This window comes from Schistocerca serialis, chromosome 3, assembly GCF_023864345.2.
Source record: "Schistocerca serialis cubense isolate TAMUIC-IGC-003099 chromosome 3, iqSchSeri2.2, whole genome shotgun sequence".
Taxonomy (NCBI): Eukaryota; Metazoa; Arthropoda; class Insecta; order Orthoptera; family Acrididae; genus Schistocerca; species Schistocerca serialis.
The window spans coordinates 429,308,363-429,321,153 of NC_064640.1; the positions used below are offsets into that span (position 1 = coordinate 429,308,363).

General features: G+C 36.4%; 1 pseudogene; it reads left to right on the forward strand.

Annotated features, from left to right (window-relative positions):
* Positions 1-12,415: 12,415 nt before the first annotated feature.
* LOC126472315 (5S ribosomal RNA) lies at positions 12,416-12,533 on the forward strand (annotated as a pseudogene).
* The last annotated feature ends 258 nt before the right edge of the window (positions 12,534-12,791 follow it).

Genomic DNA, 12,791 nt, shown 5'->3' on the forward strand with positions numbered 1-12,791 from the left:
AGTCAGTATATAGAAATAAAACTACTTATAGGGGAGCTATGAGTTAATCCAAAACTTTAACCTAGCATGTAATTACAGAGTACAATGTTGTAAATGCTAGACAGGACTCGGAGTGAACATGATAAATTTATTTTTATGGTTAGATTGTCAGTTCAAGAGTTTGATTCTTATTTAAGATCTGTGGGAATAATGAGTCGTCATAATTTTTGTATGACAAGTAAATGCGTGACATGTAAATGATAAAGTTTTTTTGGATTGTATGAGAAACTAGTAAATCAGTTCACTTGATAGCAATACTTGATCATTGTTAAGATAGTCAGAAATTGTAGCTCTGCAGTGTCACGAGTAATTAAATCAATTGAGGGATCAATACAGAATAATATTTGTGCCTGTGGGTTAATGAAATGACTAACAGCTTAATGAAACTACACCTCCATAAAAGTTTCTTGTCATAGGTTTAACTGAACACAGTGGTAATCACCAAAGTAGACTGCATGAAACATGTCTAAAATACTGCAGAATATTGTGCCTGTATTTGGAGATTTTATTTTATTGTGCTCACACGAGATACAGAATATTTAAAGGGAAGAGGATGCTCACAAGTTTGTATCTCTCATATGTGAATATAATGTAAATGCCAAACAATCTGCTTGAAGGAAGATGGCAGTTACACAGAGAAAATTCAGTTAAAATTGCTTGAGACAACTTTCATTGACATGTCTAAACACCATATATGCAGCTAATGTGGATATTGTGGTGAAAATATTAAGATAAATCATAATATTGGTAATATTTAAATGTATATCTGTATTTCATCTGGGACTGGGCAGAAGTGAAATTCTGGTGATGTTAACAAATATCTGTCAGTTTGTAGTTTATAACAATATGCAGATTACAGATATTGATGCAAATTAATAGTTAAACTGGTTCTCATGTTGAGTCTGGAACTTTGATTTATGCCACCAGCAAACATTGAAATTTTTGATAGGTTATTAAAATTCTTTGATTATAACTTTTTACATTATATCCTACACCTGAAGTGCCAACCTGTAGGCCTGCTGATAAGTAATGAGAATTTGTATAGTGTAAAGTGTGTTAAGTGATTCTGTTTCTATGCATGCAATCTGTGTTGCAATGTGTGATAGGGGTGGTTGTTGCCATAGGGTAGCCAAAGATGGAGTAGAATGTGTGGTCTGTAGGTCGGAGTTTCACTGGGATGACTGTAGCGGGGAACTGAATGGGGAACTCAACGAGGCTCTCCTATTGAGCTGTAGACTTTGCAAAAAAAGACAAGAGAACTGCTGAGCAGGAGAGAAAGAATTGTGCCCTTCAGGCTGAATTGGATCAAACAAAATTTGAACTAGATGGGTTGAAGGGGAAAGAGCTCAGAAACTGGGTAAAGGTAATAAGGACTGGGTGAAAAGTGAACAGATCTTCAGCTTCAACTACATTTGAGCTAACAGCGTCCAATAAATTTGACCTGTTACCTAAAGTAGGAGGGAAGAGCCTCTTACAGCTGTAGGTCACAGTAGGGTGCAGCAGAATTCTAGCAAAGAAACTCAATGTAGATCAGAACTGAAAAAGAGTAGGAAGAAAAGAGTCTTGCTGCTAGGTAGTAGTCAAGGGAGTGGTGTAAGCCAGATGGTACAGGGCACATTAGAGATAGGGTACCAGGTCACAAGTATTGTGAAGCCAAGTACTAGCCTTAGCCACGTGACAGAGGACATAGGTAATTTGTGAACAGGTTTCGGTAAGGAGGATCAGGTTCTTATAGTTGGTGGAGCAGGGAACAGCCTGGCTAAGAACAGTAATTACTGCATTAGAAGTGACCTGGATGGAATAGGAGTAGCAATTATACACACAAATGTGAGTTTTGTGAAGGTCCTACAGTGATATGACCGGGGATGGGTGGTAAACACTGCTGTGAGTTGTGTGAACAGAGTTACGCAAGCTGCTGCTGACTGAGATTGTATCTCATATGAGTGCAGTGCCAGTTGCTACAATTCAGAGATGGGAATATACTAGACATGCCCTACACCTGAATAGGGGATGGAAGGAAAGGTTGGTTTAGCTTCTTTCAGATAATATACAGGGAGCTATCACTCTCAGCAAGGTCCCTGTGGTTACTGGTGCCAGAGGGGCACCTTTTTCAGGTTAGAACCAGGATTCAGGCAACCTGTTTTGAAAAAAGTGAAAATAGCAGAAAAGCCCCATGAAATGCTTAATAATGCACAGGAAAGTGAGGTTAGCTTATTTCATCAAAATATTAGAGGTTTGAGTAGTAAGGTAAAAGAGCTTCTTGTCTGTTTGGAAAATTAAGAGTGCTCTGAAAAGATATACATTTTGTGCCTGTCTGAGCACCACATAACCACAGGGCTAGATAAGTTACATATAAAGGATCACACTATTGCAGCTTGCTGATGCAAAAATAAGATAGGAAAAGGAGGAATTGTTATATATATTAACAGAACACAAGTTCAGAAATACTGAGACAAGTAGTCTTTGTAGTGATCAGCACATAGAAGTGTGTGCTTGTGAATTAATGCTGAAAAATAGTTCACTTTTAATTGTAACTGTATATAGATCCCCACTTTGAAATATTGAACTATTTATGAGGAATCTGGATTCCTTACTGTGCTATATGTAAGAGAGCACCAAGCAATTAAGTCTGTGGTGACTTCAGTGTAGATTTTCTAAGGGATTCTGATAGGAAAAATGATCTGGAAACCTTATTTGGATCCTACGATTTGGTCTCAGTAATTAACTTTCCAACAGGGGTGGATAAAAACAGTAGGGCCCTAATTGATAATGTTTCCTCTGATGAAGCTTAAAAGTAAGAAAATAATTGTTTACCCAGTAACAAATGCACTCACTGATCATGATGCACAGTTAGTTAGAATACATAACATAGTGCCTTACAGTATGGGTGCTCCTCAGTTGAAATCAGTTAGAATAATTAATGACTGAAGGACAAATGTTTTTAAGGTTAGTTTACAGGAGATGACATGAAATGTAATTTATAATGAACCAAATCTTAACATAACATTTAACCTATTCCATTATAAATGCATATCCTTAATTGAAAATAGCTTATCACATAAGCTAGTCAGAATGGACACTGAACAGCCAGGTGAAAAATCTTGTAACACTAGAGGGTAAGGTATCTTGTGAAAGGAAAAGGGATATGTGTCTTTTGGCAAGAACAAGTAGGGATCCCGCAGTAGTTGTACACTACAAAAACTACTCAAAATTACTGACAAAGGTTATTAAAAAATCAAAGAACACACACACAATGTCAGAAATCAGTACTTCCAACAACAGAATTAAGACAATACACAATGTAGTGAACCAAGAGACAGGACAACCAGCCGCAGAACAACACAACAGCACTACTGAACTGAATGGAAGGGCTATAAATGATGAGTCACAGGTAGCAAATGCATTTAATAATCATTTCTTAAATATTGTAGAAAGCATACAGACAAAACAGCTCAAGAGCAAAATCACAGTAGTGTGTTAAAAATGTAAGTTAATCCAATCATACGAATGGATCACCAACTTCTCATTCTTAAATTAAGAAAATTATACGCTCTTTCACAAATAATAGCTCATCTGGTTTTGATGGTGTTTCCGATAGAATACTATAAATTTGTTTACATGTGATAAGCCCAGTCTTATCTGAAATACACTACTGGCCATTAAAATTGCTACACCAAGAAGAAATGCAGATGATAAACGGGTATTCATTGGACAAATATATTATACTAGAACTGACATGTGATTACATTTCCACGCAATTTGGGTGCATAGATTCCAAGAAATCAGTACCCAGAACAACCACCTCAGCCTTGATATGCTTGCGCATTGAGTCAAACAGCTGTACAGGTACAGCTGCCCATGCAGCTTCAACACGATAACACAGTTCATCAAAAGTAGTGACTGCCATATTGTGACAAGCCAGTTGCTTGGCCACCATTGACCAGATGTTTTCAGTTGGTGAGAGATCTGGAGAATATGCTGGCCAGGGCAGCAGTCAAACATTTTCTGTATCCAGAAAGGCCTGTGCAGGACCTGCAACATGCGGTCGTACATTATCCTGCTGAAACGTAGGGTTTCGCAGAGATCGAATGAAGGGTAGAGCCACGGGTCGTAACACATCTGAAATGTAATGTCCACTAATCAAAGTGCCATCAATACGAACTAGAGGTGACCAAGACATGTAACCAATGGCTCCCCATACCATCACGCCGGGTGATATGCCAGTATGGCAATGACAAATACATGCTTCCAATGTGCGTTCACCGCAATGTCGCCAAACACAGATGCGACCATCATGATGCTCTAAACAGAACCTGGATTCATCCGAAAAAATGACGTTTTGCCATTCGTGCACCCAGGTTCCTCGTTGAGTACACCATCGCAGGCACTCCTACCTGTGATGCAGCATCAAGGGTAACCACAGCCATGGTCTCTGAGCTGATAGTCCATGCTGCTGCAAACAGCGTCAAACTGTTCATGCAGATGGTTGTTGTCTTGCAAATGTCCCCATCTGTTGACTCAGGGATATAGACGTGGCTGCACGATCCATTACAGCCATGCGGATTAGATGCCTGTCATCTCGCGTGCTAGTGATACGAGGCCATTGGGATCCAGCATGGCGTTCTGTATTACCCTCCTGAACCCACTGATTCCATATTCTGCTAACAGTCATTGGCTCTCGACCAATGCGAGCAGCAATGTCATGATACAATAAACCGCAATTGCGATAGGCTACAATCCGACCTTTATCAAAGTCGGAAACATGATGGTACACATTTCTCCTCCTTACACGAGGCATCACAACAACATTTCACCAGGCAACGCCAGTCAACTGCTGTTTGTGTATGAGAAATCGGTTGGAAACTTTTCTCATGTCAGCACATTGTAGGTGTTGCCACTGGCGCCAACCTTGTGTGAATGCTCTGAAAAGCTAATCATTTGCATATCACAGCATCGTCTTCCTGTCGGTTATATTTCGCTTCTGTAGCACATCATCTTCGTGGTGTAGCAATTTTATGGCCAGTAGTGTATTTAATACATCACTAACTCAAGGCATTTTTCCAGAGAGACTGAAATATGCCATCCTTAAACCCCATTTTAAGAAAGGTGATAAGAGACATATCAATAATTACCAATCTGTTTAACTGCTGATATCATTCTCCCAAATTTTTGAAATGGTGATGTATTGTAGAAGAATATTTCACCTTAGCAACAGTAACATCTTTAGCAAATCACATTTTGGGTTTCAGAAGGGTCTCTCTACTGAGAATGCTATTTACACATTCACTCACCAATTTTTACAAGCATTAAATAATAAAATAGCACCAGTTGGTATTTTCTACAACATCTCTAAGGCATTTGTCTGTGTGAATCACAGCATTCTCCTAGATAAACTAGCATTTTATGGAATTGATGGCATAGCCAATCAATGGATAATGTCTTATCTAACCAAAAGAATGCAGGAAGTTGTACTTAGTAATTCAAGCAATATAGTCCAGGAACATAACTGCGACTGGAGAGAAATCACGTATGGGATTACCCAAGCTCCAATCTTAGGTTCATTATTGTTCCTTATATATGTAAACAATCCTCCATCTAGTATACACCAAGCAAAATTAGTTCTTTTTGTAGATGACATTAGTATTGTAATCAGTCCAAGCATATGTGCAAAAACAGAAGAAATGATAGACAAAGTTCTTAGAAGTATCACTGACTGGTTTTCTGCAAACGGTCTCATCCTCAGTTTTAAAAAGACCCAACATATTTAGTTCTGCAGATCTAGAGGTACTACACCAATGATAAGTATAGCGCACAAAGTGAGGAAATAATAAATTCTTAGGGGTCCATACTGATGAGAATTTAAATTGAAAAAAAAAAAACACATTTTGGAACTCCTAAAACAACTTTGTTCAGTCACATTTGCACTTAGGGGAGAGAGAAATTAGTTAGTTGACATATGTTGCATATTTTCATTCAATGTCATATGGAATAATGTTCTGAGGTAGCTTATCTTTAAGAAGGAAAGTCTTCATTGCTCAAAAACATGCTGTGAGAATAATATGTGGTGCTCACCCATGATTATCTTGTAGACATCTGTATAAGGAGTTGGGCATTCTGACTACTGCTTCACACTATATTTATTCCCTCATGAAGTTTGCTGTATATAATCCACTACAGTTCAAGAGGAACAATGAGGTACATAATTATGATACCAAAAGGAAAAATGACATTCATTACTCCACATTAAGGTGCACAAAAGTGGTGCACAATACTGCAACAAAATTTTTTCATCATTTACCCAGTGACATAAAATGTATGACAGACAGAAAAGTAAAATTTGATAACAAACTGAAAAAGTTTCTCCTTGACAACTCCTTCTATTCCACAGCAGTATTTCTATTACTGTAATGTGTAAAAGGCGATGGGTAGGAATCATGTTACTAACTAACTAATTTATAAATATGGGGTGTCTACAAATTAGTTATACAAAATTAGTCTTTAATTGTGAAAAAGGTAAATAACTTACAGAAATGTCTGATACACCACTGAATGCTTACATCTTCAAGTTTTACTTACAAATGTTCAATGTGGGTATCTTTCATAAGATGACAAATGTCTTATCTATAATCAGTTTCCTGCCAAACCCTATGAAGCAAGTCTTGATGTACCTTGGCAACTGTTTGTGTTAAGTGTTGTCATAGCTTTTTGACATTACCCAGAAGTGGAGGAACAAACACTCTGTCTTTAATGTAACCCCATAAACAGAACTCCATTGGGACTAAATCAGGTGACTGTGGTGGCCAGGATATCATTCCACAACATCCATTCCAGGTCGGCACCCTTTTACAGAGATACATGACAGCTTCATGATGATAATGTGGTGGCACACCATCTTGCTGGAAAATAAATCCTGTTTCCATATCCTATTGTAATTGACACATTAGATAATGTTCAAGCATATCCAGGTACGATATACCACTTATAGTTTATTCGGCAAGAAAGGGGACCATAAACCTTGTGACAGGATACAGCATAAAAAAACATTCACTTTAGTGAGTGTTGGACATGTTTGTTTACATTATGTAGTTTCTGCTCATCCCATGTCTGAACATTATGCTGATTGACTTTATCATGGTTATGGAAGGTGGCTTTGTTATTTGGTTAAACATTCCTACACAAAACCCAGTTTCTTTTTCCTTGTCACTTTCTCCTAAGCTTGCAACAGTTCCAGTTCATTAAGTATGAATGACAGGGATTCCTGCAAAACAGAGACTGCTGGCCAACCCTGACCTGGTATCCTATATCTATTATGAACTGACTTCAGTGAAACAGTTGTATCAGTTAATAACAGTTTGTCTTTGAGGTGGTGGCTTGCAATATTTATCCCTGAATTGTCTCTGAACTGTAGTTGCAGATATGGATTCATGAAACCATAAACAACACTGCACACACCCTGCACCATTATATGACTCCATTATGACTATAGGAACAACACATTCGCACATGCCACCAAGTGGGAGCATCAAAAACATTTCTGTAAGTTATTTACTCTTTTCACAATTAAAGGTAATATTTGTATAATTAATTTATAAATACTCTGTATTACATATAGCAAGAAGGCTCAGTACCAAGTCTTCTCCCACTTTGAACTTGGCTTTGGCAAAGAGGTGGTGATCAGCAAACGATTCTCTGCTCTTTTAACAATATTTAGTGACTAAAAACACAACTAGTGATTAAAAACACACCTCACACTGGAACTGGCTTTGTAATAGACAAAAATATTTTGGACACAACTATCAACCTTGAATCACAATCTGAGACTCTTCACACTCACTTTTAAACCTAATAACAGAGTATACACCACTGTAAATGCACATGTCCCCATAAATGGAGGCAATAAAAAGAATAAAGAAAAGGTGGAACTCTACCCAGAACAAATTCTAATCTCCTAAAACCCCACACCCTATCAAAAGATTAAGAGAAAAATCATATGTTATCACTTTCATTGACTTTCAATAGCTGAATAGCTTGGGACTCCCTTACTTCTAACCTAATCAGAGAAACCCTTACCAATACATGCTCCAAAGTTAAATTCTTGGCATAACTATCGGCACCATGAGATAAAAACTGGTGTTTGGCAGTTTCAAACAGTAATGAACATCTTCAGATCTGTCTAGAAGAAACAAAAATAATGTGCATATTATAAGTGGAAGTAGCACAACATGATTAGAAAATATTAAAAATAACATCCACGTATAATTTGAAAAACTAAAACACAAGAAACAAATTAACATCTTTGTAGACCAACATATCTGTGTTAACAGTATGGTGTAACAAGCACCATAAAATTTCATCCAAAATTGGCAGCACCAGGAAATATAATACATGACATCATACTATCACTAGTTATCAAATAATAATAAAACAACTTTGCAATCAAAGCTTAAAATAAAGACTGCAATGTTAAGTGCCCCGAATGCTGTATTCATTTATCCTTTGCCTGAGGACTCAAGCTGATATTTTTTACCTGAGAATATACATATTTATATGCAGACAGTGTATGAAAGGTGTATGATCTGTGGTCTGACTGCATTTACCATGTTACATTATACCAAGGCTTAATTACAATGTATGCACAACAAAAGAAAACAGAATTACACTTTACAGGTTCATAGGAGGTTACTCATATTTTCTGTTGTGGCATAACATCTGACATTTAGTTTCATTTTAAATACTCACTCACACTGTTTATGCACTTCTGTGTGAGATACATGTTTTTAAAACAAAATGTTTCTTTTAATTCCTTAAGTGGGTTACTTAGCTTGTTAAAAACCTTTTGCTTGCTTCATCTGTAGTATTCAATGCCAGTTTGAGATTTTGTTGTCTTGTGTGATAATTTCCCTTCACCCTTATTGCATGGTCATATATATCTTCATTTGCTATGACTGTCATAAGATTTTGATACATGCACAATAATTGCAGTGTCATAGTATTATTCTGTATAAAAGCTTCTCTACTGAACTTTCTAGGTGGTATTTTTGCTATACACACTACTTACTATTTTCTGAATTGCAATTATTCTTTTTAAGTAGGCACCTTGTACACTTCTATGTATGGTAGGAACTGAGTAGGGCAGATGTGGGAATGTGAGTCAATACTACATTGTCCTGAGAACTTTATCATCCGCAGCATTTGCTGTTTTGTGTGTGAAGAAAATCTGTTTGTTTATCTTTGCACACAAGACATCTATATGCTTCCCCCAAGTCAAATGCTTTCTTATCTATAATAGTTCCTTCATTGTGATGAGATTAGACTTTATTAAGCTTTATGTTTTGTTGGGACATTCATGCCCTAACAGAAATTTTTTATCTTGTACATCTGCCTACCTTAAAATTAATTTTTATATTTTTTGCCCTTGTTCAATAAATCACAATCTCCAATACTAGTCAGTTACATTAATTAAAAATTTAGCTGTAGTAAAACTGGTCGTTTAAGTTCTTAGTTGGACGCTCTTGCCAGATAATTTGTACATTTATGATCTACTCTTTGTGATGAATATTTAATTAACTTGTGCTACTGGCTCTACAATTATGGCACATCAATTTATATTTAACTCATATAAAGGAGAACACATGATGATCAGATTTCTGTAATCTTTTGTATTTATTCCATGTAAAATTTAGAACTCAAATGTCAGTCCTCAAAGCAACTAAAGGCAACTATCTTTTTGAGAATATTGACTTTGAAGTTTTCTGATCATCTTTGATACCCTAAAGTAAAAGTAATCTTTCAATGAGCATCATGGCTCTGTGGTACAGTTCTCATTTGCCAAATGGATATCCTGGGTTCAGTTCCTAACTGATGCAAATTTTTTAACAAAGATGTCTATTCTATGAGCATTTATGTGAAGCGTAAAATGTACAAGGTTGGGAAAAATTCTGTAGTGTTTGAAAATGGTAACTGCCTGTCAAGTCTCATTTGGTCATGACTTTTCATGTTTTCCTCACTACATAAATCATTTGAATATGTATTTGTATGCTTATTAACACACATCTAAATGTCATTTTTGTGAAAAAGGCATGTCTTCTTATTTCTAATTATACATCACTCACAAAAATCCAGTTTTCATTGCAAACAGAAATTCTTAATTACCAATGTTTTATAAAATATTGGTAATGAAGAGCGTTTAATTTTTTAAATACAATTAATTTTTTTCATACCTGTGTGGTTTATGTGACATGTAAATACTGGTAGAACATGCATGTTTGTTTAAATACTTGCCGCAGCCAGAAATTGAACCTAGGCCACTCAAGCGGCAGGCAAGCATTCTACCACGCAGCCACATGACTGTGCCTTTACGGTATTAAACATTCTCAGAAAACTTCAAAGTTGTTTTTCTTGACAATTTTTGAGAGCTGTATGTACATTGTTTGGTTTATTGCTATATGACTTCAGAAATTCATGTACCATGCCATAAATATAAAAAATTCAAAAATGTGATTGCTGTGTTGTCTCCTTCTAAGACTTTTTTCCTCTGACAAATATGATTTCCAGTTTATGAAATCTTCACTCAGATCAAACAATGTAATATATTAATTTGTAACATAAAAAATTATGGTATGGGAAATTTTGTGATTCTGGAACATTTAGTATGTAATTATGGTGAGTATACATAGAGACAGTTACTCACATTTCTTGATATATGTTTTCATTTACAAAACATCGGCATTAACCCTTTAACTGCTCTGGTCATGTTAACACACATGCCTTTGTACCTGTCCCTGTGTGCTCTGAAAGTGTTTACACGCTCCACTAGTCCTACCTGGTACTCTGAATGTGTCTACGCGTAGACATGTTCAGAGGAAGTTTGGTTGGCATACTCAAAAATTACCATGTTACAAGAATTATTCATTATGCCAAAATGAGTATTTTGAACTTTCTGTATGGGCTCCACTATATTTCTTACTTGCAGATAGCTATGGGTATACAATGTTTAAATCACAAGTGGTATAATCAATGGTAGGCAATTAAAAAACTTGTAACTGCATTTGCCTGTGAAAACCTTGTAATACCAACAATACCATAATCAAAGAGAGATTTGAAAATGCATGGATTTCTCTATCTGTCAATAACAAGCCTTCTGTTATATAGTTACACATGTAGCAACTTCATCTGTACACTTTATATTATATTTTAACAAACCAGTTGTTCTACCTGTTACTCTGAACGTGTCTACGCGTAGACACATTCAGAGTAACAGGTAGAACGACTGGTGGCACATGTAAACAGATTCAGAGCACATAGGGACAGATACTAACGCACACGTCAACACGTCCAGAGTAGTTAAAGGGTTAAGTTTGCACATTTGTATGTGCTAACTGTATGTTATGAGATGAATACAATACAACACTGTTCCATTCTTGCTTCACATGTGTTTCTCTCAATTGATTGAATACAAATTTTTAATTTGTTTCATTATTTATTTAAAATTTTCTCATGATGTGACATGCGTATTGAGCATATTGATGGTAGTCGATGAAATCTTTGTAACTCCATTTTGTTAAATTTTACAGGAGAAGCAAAAATGGTTTGTTAAAATATAATATAAAGTGTAGAGATGAAGTTGCTACATGTGTAACTATATAACAGAAGGCTTGTTATTGACAGATAGAGAAATCCATGCACTTTCAAATCTCTCTTTGATTATGGAATTTTTGGAATTATGAGGTTTTCACAGACAAATGGAGTTACAAGGTTTTTAATTGTCTACCATTGACTATATCAATTGTGATTTAAACACTGTATACCCATACCTATCTGCAAGTAAGAAATATAGTGGAGCACATACAGAAAGTTCAAATTACTCATTTTGGCAGAATAAGTAATTCTTGTAAGAAGGTAATTTTTGAGTATACCAACCAAACTTCCTCTGCTACTTATCTCTTTTTTTACTGCTATCTTAAACTGATCAAGGTTTGTTAAACTGCTAGAAATTTGATGTTTATATGCAATTTTATAATTTGCAATAAGTAAGTTTTTTGATATTTTACTCTAATGAGAAAGTGACTCACCATGAAGTTTAAAAACATTTCTCCCATACCCTTTAGTTTCTTCTGCTCAGATAACTTGTCCACGCAAGTAAGATATTACTCGTATATCTGATTTGAATAAAACAAAACCATTGAGAATAGTTGCTTGCAAATCATTTCCTGTGAAATTATTCTTAATATCTGCTGTACCACTTTTCTACTATTACATGAATATGAATAGAAGTATCACATTTAATACAGTTATTCTTCCGAGCTAGTGGAAGATACTCTTAAGCAAATGTTGAGTGTTTATAAGTGTAATTTGTTGTAAGTGTAGTAACTCTTGGGCCAATGGCCTTGCCGCAGTGGTAACACCGGTTCCCATCAGATCACCGAACTTAAGCATTGTCGGGCTGGGCTAGCATTTGGATGGGTGACCATCCGGTCTGCTGAGCACTGTTGGCAAGCGGGGTGCACTCAGCCCTTGTGAGGCAAACTGAGGAGCTACTTGATTGAGAAGTAGTGGCTCCGGTCTCGGAAACTGACATACGGCCGGGAGAGCGGTGTGTTGACCACATGCCCCTCCATATCCGCATCCAGTGATGCCTGTGGGCTGAGGATGACATGGTGGCCAGTCGGTACCATTGGGCCTTCATGACCTGTTTGAGAGGAGTTTAGTTTTTTTAGTAGTAACTGTTGTGGCATTTAAAGCTAATACAGTGA